This window comes from Syngnathus leptorhynchus, unplaced genomic scaffold, assembly GCF_054491065.1.
Source record: "Syngnathus leptorhynchus isolate UIUO unplaced genomic scaffold, UIUO_Slep HiC_scaffold_52, whole genome shotgun sequence".
NCBI lineage: Eukaryota > Metazoa > Chordata > Actinopteri > Syngnathiformes > Syngnathidae > Syngnathus > Syngnathus leptorhynchus.
In genome coordinates this window covers 340,803-353,367 of record NW_028232019.1, presented here as the reverse complement: position 1 = coordinate 353,367, position 12,565 = coordinate 340,803, and positions in this window count along the sequence as shown.

Genomic DNA, 12,565 nt, shown 5'->3' with positions numbered 1-12,565 from the left:
CTCCATGGCTTCAGAGCTCCATAGCTCCATACCTCCAGAGCTCCAGGGCTCCATAGCTCCATACCTCCAGAGCTCCATACCTCCAGAGCTCCAGAGCTCCATAGCACCAGAGCTCCATGGCTTCAGAGCTCCATAGCACCATAGCTCCATACCTCCAGAGCTCCAGGGCTCCATAGCTCCATACCTCCAGAGCTCCATACCTCCAGAGCTCCATACCTCCAGAGCTCCATAGCTCCATAGCACCAGAGCTCGATAGCTCCATAGCACCAGAGCTCCATAGCACCAGAGCTCCATAGCACCAGAGCTCCATAGCTCCATAGCACCAGAGCTCCATAGCTCCATAGCACCAGAGCTCCATACTTCCAGAGCTCCATAGCTCCATAGCTCCATAGCACCAGAGCTCCATAGCTCCATAGCACCAGAGCTCCATAGCTCCATAGCACCAGAGCTCCATACTTCCATAGCTCCATACCTCCAGAGCTCCATAGCTCCATAGCTCCATACCTCCAGAGCTCCATAGCTCCAGAGCTCCATAGCTCCATAGCTCCATAGCACCAGAGCTCCATAGCTCCATAGCACCAGAGCTCCATACTTCCATAGCTCCAGGGCTCCATAGCTCCAGGGCTCCATACCTCCAGAGCTCCATAGCTCCATACTTCCAGAGCTCCATAGCTCCATACTTCCATAGCTCCATACTTCCATACCTCCATAGCTCCATACTTCCATAGCACCAGAGCTCCATACTTCCATAGCACCAGAGCTCCATACCTCCAGAGCTCCAGAGCTCCAGCCTGGGTGGCTGGTGGCTCCATAGCTCCATACTTCCATAGCTCTAAGTCAGAGAGTTGGCGAAAATTGCACTAAGTGCGAAAGCCCATTCATTTACAACGGCGTGTCCACAAGGCGGCGACATTTCCCCGTTACCGGTGGCTGCGCGGCGGGTGAGTGACAGAGCTTATCCGAGCGGCTGGAACTCTGCGCCGGCGTGGTCGAGCGTGAGGCCTCGGCCCTTTGGCTGCCTGGTACCTAAAACACTTCCATTGATCCAGCCACGGAGGGTGCTGGCTGGTGGCTCCATACCTCCATAGCTCCATAGCACCAGAGCTCCATAGCTCCATAGCACCAGAGCTCCATGGCTTCAGAGCTCCATAGCACCATAGCTCCATACCTCCAGAGCTCCAGGGCTCCAAAGCTCCATACCTCCAGAGCTCCATACCTCCAGAGCTCCATACCTCCAGAGCTCCATAGCTCCATAGCACCAGAGCTCCATAGCTCCATAGCACCAGAGCTCCATAGCACCATAGCTCCATAGCACCAGAGCTCCATAGCTCCATAGCACCAGAGCTCCATAGCTCCATAGCACCAGAGCTCCATAGCTCCATAGCACCAGAGCTCCATACTTCCAGAGCTCCATAGCTCCATAGCTCCATAGCACCAGAGCTCCATAGCTCCATAGCACCAGAGCTCCATAGCTCCATAGCACCAGAGCTCCATACTTCCATAGCTCCATAGCTCCATACCTCCAGAGCTCCATAGCTCCATACCTCCAGAGCTCCATAGCTCCAGAGCTCCATAGCTCCATAGCACCAGAGCTCCATAGCTCCATAGCACCAGAGCTCCATACTTCCATAGCTCCAGGGCTCCATAGCTCCAGGGCTCCATAGCTCCATACCTCCAGAGCTCCATAGCTCCATACCTCCAGAGCTCCATAGCTCCATACTTCCAGAGCTCCATAGCTCCATAGCACCAGAGCTCCATAGCTCCATAGCACCAGAGCTCCATAGCTCCATAGCACCAGAGCTCCATAGCTCCATAGCACCAGAGCTCCATAGCTCCATAGCTCCAGGGCTCCATAGCTCCATAGCTCCAGGGCTCCATAGCTCCATAGCTCCAGGGCTCCATAGCTCCAGGGCTCCAGGGCTCCATAGCTCCATACCTCCAGAGCTCCATAGCTCCATACTTCCAGAGCTCCATAGCTCCATAGCTCCATACTTCCATAGCTCCATAGCTCCATACTTCCATAGCACCAGAGCTCCATACCTCCAGAGCTCCATAGCTCCAGCCTGGGTGGCTGGTGGCTCCATAGCTCCATACTTCCATAGCTCCAGTCAGAGAGTTGGCGAAAATTGCACTAAGTGCGAAAGCCCATTCATTTACAACGGCGTGTCCACAAGGCGGCGACATTTCCCCGTTACCGGTGGCTGCGCGGCGGGTGAGTGACAGAGCTTATCCGAGCGGCTGGAACTCTGCGCCGGCGTGGTCGAGCGTGAGGCCTCGGCCCTTTGGCTGCCTGGTACCTAAAACACTTCCATTGATCCAGCCACGGAGGGTGCTGGCTGGTGGCTCCATACCTCCATAGCTCCATAGCACCAGAGCTCCATAGCTCCATAGCACCAGAGCTCCATGGCTTCAGAGCTCCATAGCACCATAGCTCCATACCTCCAGAGCTCCAGGGCTCCATAGCTCCATACCTCCAGAGCTCCATACCTCCAGAGCTCCATACCTCCAGAGCTCCATAGCACCAGAGCTCCATGGCTTCAGAGCTCCATAGCACCATAGCTCCATACCTCCAGAGCTCCAGGGCTCCATAGCTCCATACCTCCAGAGCTCCATACCTCCAGAGCTCCATACCTCCAGAGCTCCATAGCACCAGAGCTCCATGGCTTCAGAGCTCCATAGCACCATAGCTCCATACCTCCAGAGCTCCAGGGCTCCATAGCTCCATACCTCCAGAGCTCCATACCTCCAGAGCTCCATACCTCCAGAGCTCCAGAGCTCCATAGCACCAGAGCTCCATGGCTTCAGAGCTCCATAGCACCATAGCTCCATACCTCCAGAGCTCCAGGGCTCCATAGCTCCATACCTCCAGAGCTCCATACCTCCAGAGCTCCAGAGCTCCATAGCACCAGAGCTCCATGGCTTCAGAGCTCCATAGCACCATAGCTCCATACCTCCAGAGCTCCAGGGCTCCATAGCTCCATACCTCCAGAGCTCCATACCTCCAGAGCTCCATACCTCCAGAGCTCCATAGCTCCATAGCACCAGAGCTCCATAGCTCCATAGCACCAGAGCTCCATAGCACCAGAGCTCCATAGCACCAGAGCTCCATAGCTCCATAGCACCAGAGCTCCATAGCTCCATAGCACCAGAGCTCCATAGCTCCATAGCACCAGAGCTCCATACTTCCAGAGCTCCATAGCTCCATAGCACCAGAGCTCCATAGCTCCATAGCACCAGAGCTCCATGGCTTCAGAGCTCCATAGCACCATAGCTCCATACCTCCAGAGCTCCAGGGCTCCATAGCTCCATACCTCCAGAGCTCCATACCTCCAGAGCTCCATACCTCCAGAGCTCCATAGCACCAGAGCTCCATAGCTCCATACCTCCAGAGCTCCATAGCTCCAGAGCTCCATAGCTCCATAGCACCAGAGCTCCATAGCTCCATAGCACCAGAGCTCCATAGCACCAGAGCTCCATAGCACCAGAGCTCCATAGCTCCATAGCACCAGAGCTCCATAGCTCCATAGCACCAGAGCTCCATACTTCCAGAGCTCCATAGCTCCATAGCTCCATAGCACCAGAGCTCCATAGCTCCATAGCACCAGAGCTCCATAGCTCCATAGCACCAGAGCTCCATACTTCCATAGCTCCATACCTCCAGAGCTCCATAGCTCCATAGCTCCATACCTCCAGAGCTCCATAGCTCCAGAGCTCCATAGCTCCATAGCTCCATAGCACCAGAGCTCCATAGCTCCATAGCACCAGAGCTCCATACTTCCATAGCTCCAGGGCTCCATAGCTCCAGGGCTCCATACCTCCAGAGCTCCATAGCTCCATACTTCCAGAGCTCCATAGCTCCATACTTCCATAGCTCCATACTTCCATACCTCCATAGCTCCATACTTCCATAGCACCAGAGCTCCATACTTCCATAGCACCAGAGCTCCATACCTCCAGAGCTCCAGAGCTCCAGCCTGGGTGGCTGGTGGCTCCATAGCTCCATACTTCCATAGCTCTAAGTCAGAGAGTTGGCGAAAATTGCACTAAGTGCGAAAGCCCATTCATTTACAACGGCGTGTCCACAAGGCGGCGACATTTCCCCGTTACCGGTGGCTGCGCGGCGGGTGAGTGACAGAGCTTATCCGAGCGGCTGGAACTCTGCGCCGGCGTGGTCGAGCGTGAGGCCTCGGCCCTTTGGCTGCCTGGTACCTAAAACACTTCCATTGATCCAGCCACGGAGGGTGCTGGCTGGTGGCTCCATACCTCCATAGCTCCATAGCACCAGAGCTCCATAGCTCCATAGCACCAGAGCTCCATGGCTTCAGAGCTCCATAGCACCATAGCTCCATACCTCCAGAGCTCCAGGGCTCCAAAGCTCCATACCTCCAGAGCTCCATACCTCCAGAGCTCCATACCTCCAGAGCTCCATAGCTCCATAGCACCAGAGCTCCATAGCTCCATAGCACCAGAGCTCCATAGCACCATAGCTCCATAGCACCAGAGCTCCATAGCTCCATAGCACCAGAGCTCCATAGCTCCATAGCACCAGAGCTCCATAGCTCCATAGCACCAGAGCTCCATACTTCCAGAGCTCCATAGCTCCATAGCTCCATAGCACCAGAGCTCCATAGCTCCATAGCACCAGAGCTCCATAGCTCCATAGCACCAGAGCTCCATACTTCCATAGCTCCATAGCTCCATACCTCCAGAGCTCCATAGCTCCATACCTCCAGAGCTCCATAGCTCCAGAGCTCCATAGCTCCATAGCACCAGAGCTCCATAGCTCCATAGCACCAGAGCTCCATACTTCCATAGCTCCAGGGCTCCATAGCTCCAGGGCTCCATAGCTCCATACCTCCAGAGCTCCATAGCTCCATACCTCCAGAGCTCCATAGCTCCATACTTCCAGAGCTCCATAGCTCCATAGCACCAGAGCTCCATAGCTCCATAGCACCAGAGCTCCATAGCTCCATAGCACCAGAGCTCCATAGCTCCATAGCACCAGAGCTCCATAGCTCCATAGCTCCAGGGCTCCATAGCTCCATAGCTCCAGGGCTCCATAGCTCCATAGCTCCAGGGCTCCATAGCTCCAGGGCTCCAGGGCTCCATAGCTCCATACCTCCAGAGCTCCATAGCTCCATACTTCCAGAGCTCCATAGCTCCATAGCTCCATACTTCCATAGCTCCATAGCTCCATACTTCCATAGCACCAGAGCTCCATACCTCCAGAGCTCCATAGCTCCAGCCTGGGTGGCTGGTGGCTCCATAGCTCCATACTTCCATAGCTCCAGTCAGAGAGTTGGCGAAAATTGCACTAAGTGCGAAAGCCCATTCATTTACAACGGCGTGTCCACAAGGCGGCGACATTTCCCCGTTACCGGTGGCTGCGCGGCGGGTGAGTGACAGAGCTTATCCGAGCGGCTGGAACTCTGCGCCGGCGTGGTCGAGCGTGAGGCCTCGGCCCTTTGGCTGCCTGGTACCTAAAACACTTCCATTGATCCAGCCACGGAGGGTGCTGGCTGGTGGCTCCATACCTCCATAGCTCCATAGCACCAGAGCTCCATAGCTCCATAGCACCAGAGCTCCATGGCTTCAGAGCTCCATAGCACCATAGCTCCATACCTCCAGAGCTCCAGGGCTCCATAGCTCCATACCTCCAGAGCTCCATACCTCCAGAGCTCCATACCTCCAGAGCTCCATAGCACCAGAGCTCCATGGCTTCAGAGCTCCATAGCACCATAGCTCCATACCTCCAGAGCTCCAGGGCTCCATAGCTCCATACCTCCAGAGCTCCATACCTCCAGAGCTCCATAGCACCAGAGCTCCATGGCTTCAGAGCTCCATAGCACCATAGCTCCATACCTCCAGAGCTCCAGGGCTCCATAGCTCCATACCTCCAGAGCTCCAGGGCTCCATAGCTCCATACTTCCAGAGCTCCATAGCTCCATAGCTCCATACTTCCATAGCTCCATAGCTCCATACTTCCATAGCACCTGAGCTCCATACCTCCAGAGCTCCATAGCTCCAGCCTGGGTGGCTGGTGGCTCCATAGCTCCATACTTCCATAGCTCTAAGTCAGAGAGTTGGCGAAAATTGCACTAAGTGCGAAAGCCCATTCATTTACAACGGCGTGTCCGCCAGGCGGCGACATTTCCCCGTTACCGGTGGCTGCGCGGCGGGTGAGTGACAGAGCTTATCCGAGCGGCTGGAACTCTGCGCCGGCGTGGTCGAGCGTGAGGCCTCGGCCCTTTGGCTGCCTGGTACCTAAAACACTTCCATTGATCCAGCCACGGAGGGTGCTGGCTGGTGGCTCCATACCTCCATAGCTCCATAGCACCAGAGCTCCATAGCTCCATAGCACCAGAGCTCCATGGCTTCAGAGCTCCATAGCACCATAGCTCCATAGCTCCATACCTCCAGAGCTCCAGGGCTCCATAGCTCCATACCTCCAGAGCTCCATACCTCCAGAGCTCCATACCTCCAGAGCTCCATAGCACCAGAGCTCCATGGCTTCAGAGCTCCATAGCACCATAGCTCCATACCTCCAGAGCTCCAGGGCTCCATAGCTCCATACCTCCAGAGCTCCATACCTCCAGAGCTCCATACCTCCAGAGCTCCATAGCACCAGAGCTCCATGGCTTCAGAGCTCCATAGCACCATAGCTCCATACCTCCAGAGCTCCAGGGCTCCAGAGCTCCATACCTCCAGAGCTCCATACCTCCAGAGCTCCAGAGCTCCATAGCACCAGAGCTCCATGGCTTCAGAGCTCCATAGCTCCATACCTCCAGAGCTCCAGGGCTCCATAGCTCCATACCTCCAGAGCTCCATACCTCCAGAGCTCCAGAGCTCCATAGCACCAGAGCTCCATGGCTTCAGAGCTCCATAGCACCATAGCTCCATACCTCCAGAGCTCCAGGGCTCCATAGCTCCATACCTCCAGAGCTCCATACCTCCAGAGCTCCATACCTCCAGAGCTCCATAGCTCCATAGCACCAGAGCTCCATAGCTCCATAGCACCAGAGCTCCATAGCACCAGAGCTCCATAGCACCAGAGCTCCATAGCTCCATAGCACCAGAGCTCCATAGCTCCATAGCACCAGAGCTCCATAGCTCCATAGCACCAGAGCTCCATACTTCCAGAGCTCCATAGCTCCATAGCTCCATAGCACCAGAGCTCCATAGCTCCATAGCACCAGAGCTCCATAGCTCCATAGCACCAGAGCTCCATACTTCCATAGCTCCATAGCTCCATACCTCCAGAGCTCCATAGCTCCATAGCTGCATACCTCCAGAGCTCCATAGCTCCAGAGCTCCATAGCTCCATAGCTCCATAGCACCAGAGCTCCATAGCTCCATAGCACCAGAGCTCCATACTTCCATAGCTCCAGGGCTCCATAGCTCCAGGGCTCCATACCTCCAGAGCTCCATAGCTCCATACTTCCAGAGCTCCATAGCTCCATACTTCCATAGCTCCATACTTCCATACCTCCATAGCTCCATACTTCCATAGCACCAGAGCTCCATACTTCCATAGCACCAGAGCTCCATACCTCCAGAGCTCCAGAGCTCCAGCCTGGGTGGCTGGTGGCTCCATAGCTCCATACTTCCATAGCTCTAAGTCAGAGAGTTGGCGAAAATTGCACTAAGTGCGAAAGCCCATTCATTTACAACGGCGTGTCCACAAGGCGGCGACATTTCCCCGTTACCGGTGGCTGCGCGGCGGGTGAGTGACAGAGCTTATCCGAGCGGCTGGAACTCTGCGCCGGCGTGGTCGAGCGTGAGGCCTCGGCCCTTTGGCTGCCTGGTACCTAAAACACTTCCATTGATCCAGCCACGGAGGGTGCTGGCTGGTGGCTCCATACCTCCATAGCTCCATAGCACCAGAGCTCCATAGCTCCATAGCACCAGAGCTCCATGGCTTCAGAGCTCCATAGCACCATAGCTCCATACCTCCAGAGCTCCAGGGCTCCATAGCTCCATACCTCCAGAGCTCCATACCTCCAGAGCTCCATACCTCCAGAGCTCCATAGCACCAGAGCTCCATGGCTTCAGAGCTCCATAGCACCATAGCTCCATACCTCCAGAGCTCCAGGGCTCCATAGCTCCATACCTCCAGAGCTCCATACCTCCAGAGCTCCAGAGCTCCATAGCACCAGAGCTCCATGGCTTCAGAGCTCCATAGCACCATAGCTCCATACCTCCAGAGCTCCAGGGCTCCATAGCTCCATACCTCCAGAGCTCCATACCTCCAGAGCTCCATACCTCCAGAGCTCCATAGCTCCATAGCACCAGAGCTCCATAGCACCAGAGCTCCATAGCACCAGAGCTCCATAGCACCAGAGCTCCATAGCTCCATAGCACCAGAGCTCCATAGCTCCATAGCACCAGAGCTCCATAGCTCCATAGCACCAGAGCTCCATACTTCCAGAGCTCCATAGCTCCATAGCTCCATAGCACCAGAGCTCCATAGCTCCATAGCTCCATAGCACCAGAGCTCCATGGCTTCAGAGCTCCATAGCACCATAGCTCCATACCTCCAGAGCTCCAGGGCTCCATAGCTCCATACCTCCAGAGCTCCATACCTCCAGAGCTCCATACCTCCAGAGCTCCATAGCACCAGAGCTCCATAGCTCCATAGCACCAGAGCTCCATAGCACCAGAGCTCCATAGCACCAGAGCTCCATAGCTCCATAGCACCAGAGCTCCATAGCTCCATAGCACCAGAGCTCCATACTTCCAGAGCTCCATAGCTCCATAGCTCCATAGCACCAGAGCTCCATAGCTCCATAGCACCAGAGCTCCATAGCTCCATAGCACCAGAGCTCCATACTTCCATAGCTCCATAGCTCCATACCTCCAGAGCTCCATAGCTCCATAGCTCCATACCTCCAGAGCTCCATAGCTCCAGAGCTCCATAGCTCCATAGCTCCATAGCACCAGAGCTCCATAGCTCCATAGCACCAGAGCTCCATACTTCCATAGCTCCAGGGCTCCATAGCTCCAGGGCTCCATACCTCCAGAGCTCCATAGCTCCATACTTCCAGAGCTCCATAGCTCCATACTTCCATAGCTCCATACTTCCATACCTCCATAGCTCCATACTTCCATAGCACCAGAGCTCCATACTTCCATAGCACCAGAGCTCCATACCTCCAGAGCTCCAGAGCTCCAGCCTGGGTGGCTGGTGGCTCCATAGCTCCATACTTCCATAGCTCTAAGTCAGAGAGTTGGCGAAAATTGCACTAAGTGCGAAAGCCCATTCATTTACAACGGCGTGTCCACAAGGCGGCGACATTTCCCCGTTACCGGTGGCTGCGCGGCGGGTGAGTGACAGAGCTTATCCGAGCGGCTGGAACTCTGCGCCGGCGTGGTCGAGCGTGAGGCCTCGGCCCTTTGGCTGCCTGGTACCTAAAACACTTCCATTGATCCAGCCACGGAGGGTGCTGGCTGGTGGCTCCATACCTCCATAGCTCCATAGCACCAGAGCTCCATAGCTCCATAGCACCAGAGCTCCATGGCTTCAGAGCTCCATAGCACCATAGCTCCATACCTCCAGAGCTCCAGGGCTCCATAGCTCCATACCTCCAGAGCTCCATACCTCCAGAGCTCCATACCTCCAGAGCTCCATAGCACCAGAGCTCCATGGCTTCAGAGCTCCATAGCACCATAGCTCCATACCTCCAGAGCTCCAGGGCTCCATAGCTCCATACCTCCAGAGCTCCATACCTCCAGAGCTCCATACCTCCAGAGCTCCAGAGCTCCATAGCACCAGAGCTCCATGGCTTCAGAGCTCCATAGCACCATAGCTCCATACCTCCAGAGCTCCAGGGCTCCAAAGCTCCATACCTCCAGAGCTCCATACCTCCAGAGCTCCATACCTCCGGAGCTCCATAGCTCCATAGCACCAGAGCTCCATAGCTCCATAGCACCAGAGCTCCATAGCACCAGAGCTCCATAGCACCAGAGCTCCATAGCTCCATAGCACCAGAGCTCCATAGCTCCATAGCACCAGAGCTCCATAGCTCCATAGCACCAGAGCTCCATACTTCCAGAGCTCCATAGCTCCATAGCACCAGAGCTCCATAGCTCCATAGCACCAGAGCTCCATAGCTCCATAGCACCAGAGCTCCATACTTCCATAGCTCCATAGCTCCATACCTCCAGAGCTCCATAGCTCCATAGCTCCATACCTCCAGAGCTCCATAGCTCCAGAGCTCCATAGCTCCATAGCACCAGAGCTCCATAGCTCCATAGCACCAGAGCTCCATACTTCCATAGCTCCAGGGCTCCATAGCTCCAGGGCTCCATAGCTCCATACCTCCAGAGCTCCATAGCTCCATACTTCCAGAGCTCCATAGCTCCATAGCACCAGAGCTCCATAGCTCCATAGCACCAGAGCTCCATAGCTCCATAGCACCAGAGCTCCATAGCTCCATAGCACCAGAGCTCCATAGCTCCATAGCTCCAGGGCTCCATAGCTCCATAGCTCCAGGGCTCCATAGCTCCATAGCTCCAGGGCTCCATAGCTCCATAGCTCCATACCTCCAGAGCTCCATACCTCCAGAGCTCCATACCTCCATAGCACCAGAGCTCCATAGCTCCAGGGCTCCAGGGCTCCATAGCTCCATACCTCCAGAGCTCCATAGCTCCATACTTCCAGAGCTCCATAGCTCCATAGCTCCATACTTCCATAGCTCCATAGCTCCATACTTCCATAGCACCTGAGCTCCATACCTCCAGAGCTCCATAGCTCCAGCCTGGGTGGCTGGTGGCTCCATAGCTCCATACTTCCATAGCTCTAAGTCAGAGAGTTGGCGAAAATTGCACTAAGTGCGAAAGCCCATTCATTTACAACGGCGTGTCCACAAGGCGGCGACATTTCCCCGTTACCGGTGGCTGCGCGGCGGGTGAGTGACAGAGCTTATCCGAGCGGCTGGAACTCTGCGCCGGCGTGGTCGAGCGTGAGGCCTCGGCCCTTTGGCTGCCTGGTACCTAAAACACTTCCATTGATCCAGCCACGGAGGGTGCTGGCTGGTGGCTCCATACCTCCATAGCTCCATAGCACCAGAGCTCCATAGCTCCATAGCACCAGAGCTCCATGGCTTCAGAGCTCCATAGCACCATAGCTCCATACCTCCAGAGCTCCAGGGCTCCATAGCTCCATACCTCCAGAGCTCCATACCTCCAGAGCTCCATACCTCCAGAGCTCCATAGCACCAGAGCTCCATGGCTTCAGAGCTCCATAGCACCATAGCTCCATACCTCCAGAGCTCCAGGGCTCCATAGCTCCATACCTCCAGAGCTCCATACCTCCAGAGCTCCATACCTCCAGAGCTCCAGAGCTCCATAGCACCAGAGCTCCATGGCTTCAGAGCTCCATAGCACCATAGCTCCATACCTCCAGAGCTCCAGGGCTCCATAGCTCCATACCTCCAGAGCTCCATACCTCCAGAGCTCCAGAGCTCCATAGCACCAGAGCTCCATGGCTTCAGAGCTCCATAGCACCATAGCTCCATACCTCCAGAGCTCCAGGGCTCCATAGCTCCATACCTCCATAGCTCCATAGCACCAGAGCTCCATAGCTCCATAGCACCAGAGCTCCATGGCTTCAGAGCTCCATAGCACCATAGCTCCATACCTCCAGAGCTCCAGGGCTCCAAAGCTCCATACCTCCAGAGCTCCATACCTCCAGAGCTCCATACCTCCAGAGCTCCATAGCTCCATAGCACCAGAGCTCCATAGCTCCATAGCACCAGAGCTCCATAGCACCATAGCTCCATAGCACCAGAGCTCCATAGCTCCATAGCACCAGAGCTCCATAGCTCCATAGCACCAGAGCTCCATAGCTCCATAGCACCAGAGCTCCATACTTCCAGAGCTCCATAGCTCCATAGCTCCATAGCACCAGAGCTCCATAGCTCCATAGCACCAGAGCTCCATAGCTCCATAGCACCAGAGCTCCATACTTCCATAGCTCCATAGCTCCATACCTCCAGAGCTCCATAGCTCCATACCTCCAGAGCTCCATAGCTCCAGAGCTCCATAGCTCCATAGCACCAGAGCTCCATAGCTCCATAGCACCAGAGCTCCATACTTCCATAGCTCCAGGGCTCCATAGCTCCAGGGCTCCATAGCTCCATACCTCCAGAGCTCCATAGCTCCATACCTCCAGAGCTCCATAGCTCCATACTTCCAGAGCTCCATAGCTCCATAGCACCAGAGCTCCATAGCTCCATAGCACCAGAGCTCCATAGCTCCATAGCACCAGAGCTCCATAGCTCCATAGCACCAGAGCTCCATAGCTCCATAGCTCCAGGGCTCCATAGCTCCATAGCTCCAGGGCTCCATAGCTCCATAGCACCAGAGCTCCATAGCTCCAGGGCTCCAGGGCTCCATAGCTCCATACCTCCAGAGCTCCATAGCTCCATACTTCCAGAGCTCCATAGCTCCATAGCTCCATACTTCCATAGCTCCATAGCTCCATACTTCCATAGCACCTGAGCTCCATACCTCCAGAGCTCCATAGCTCCAGCCTGGGTGGCTGGTGGCTCCATAGCTCCATACT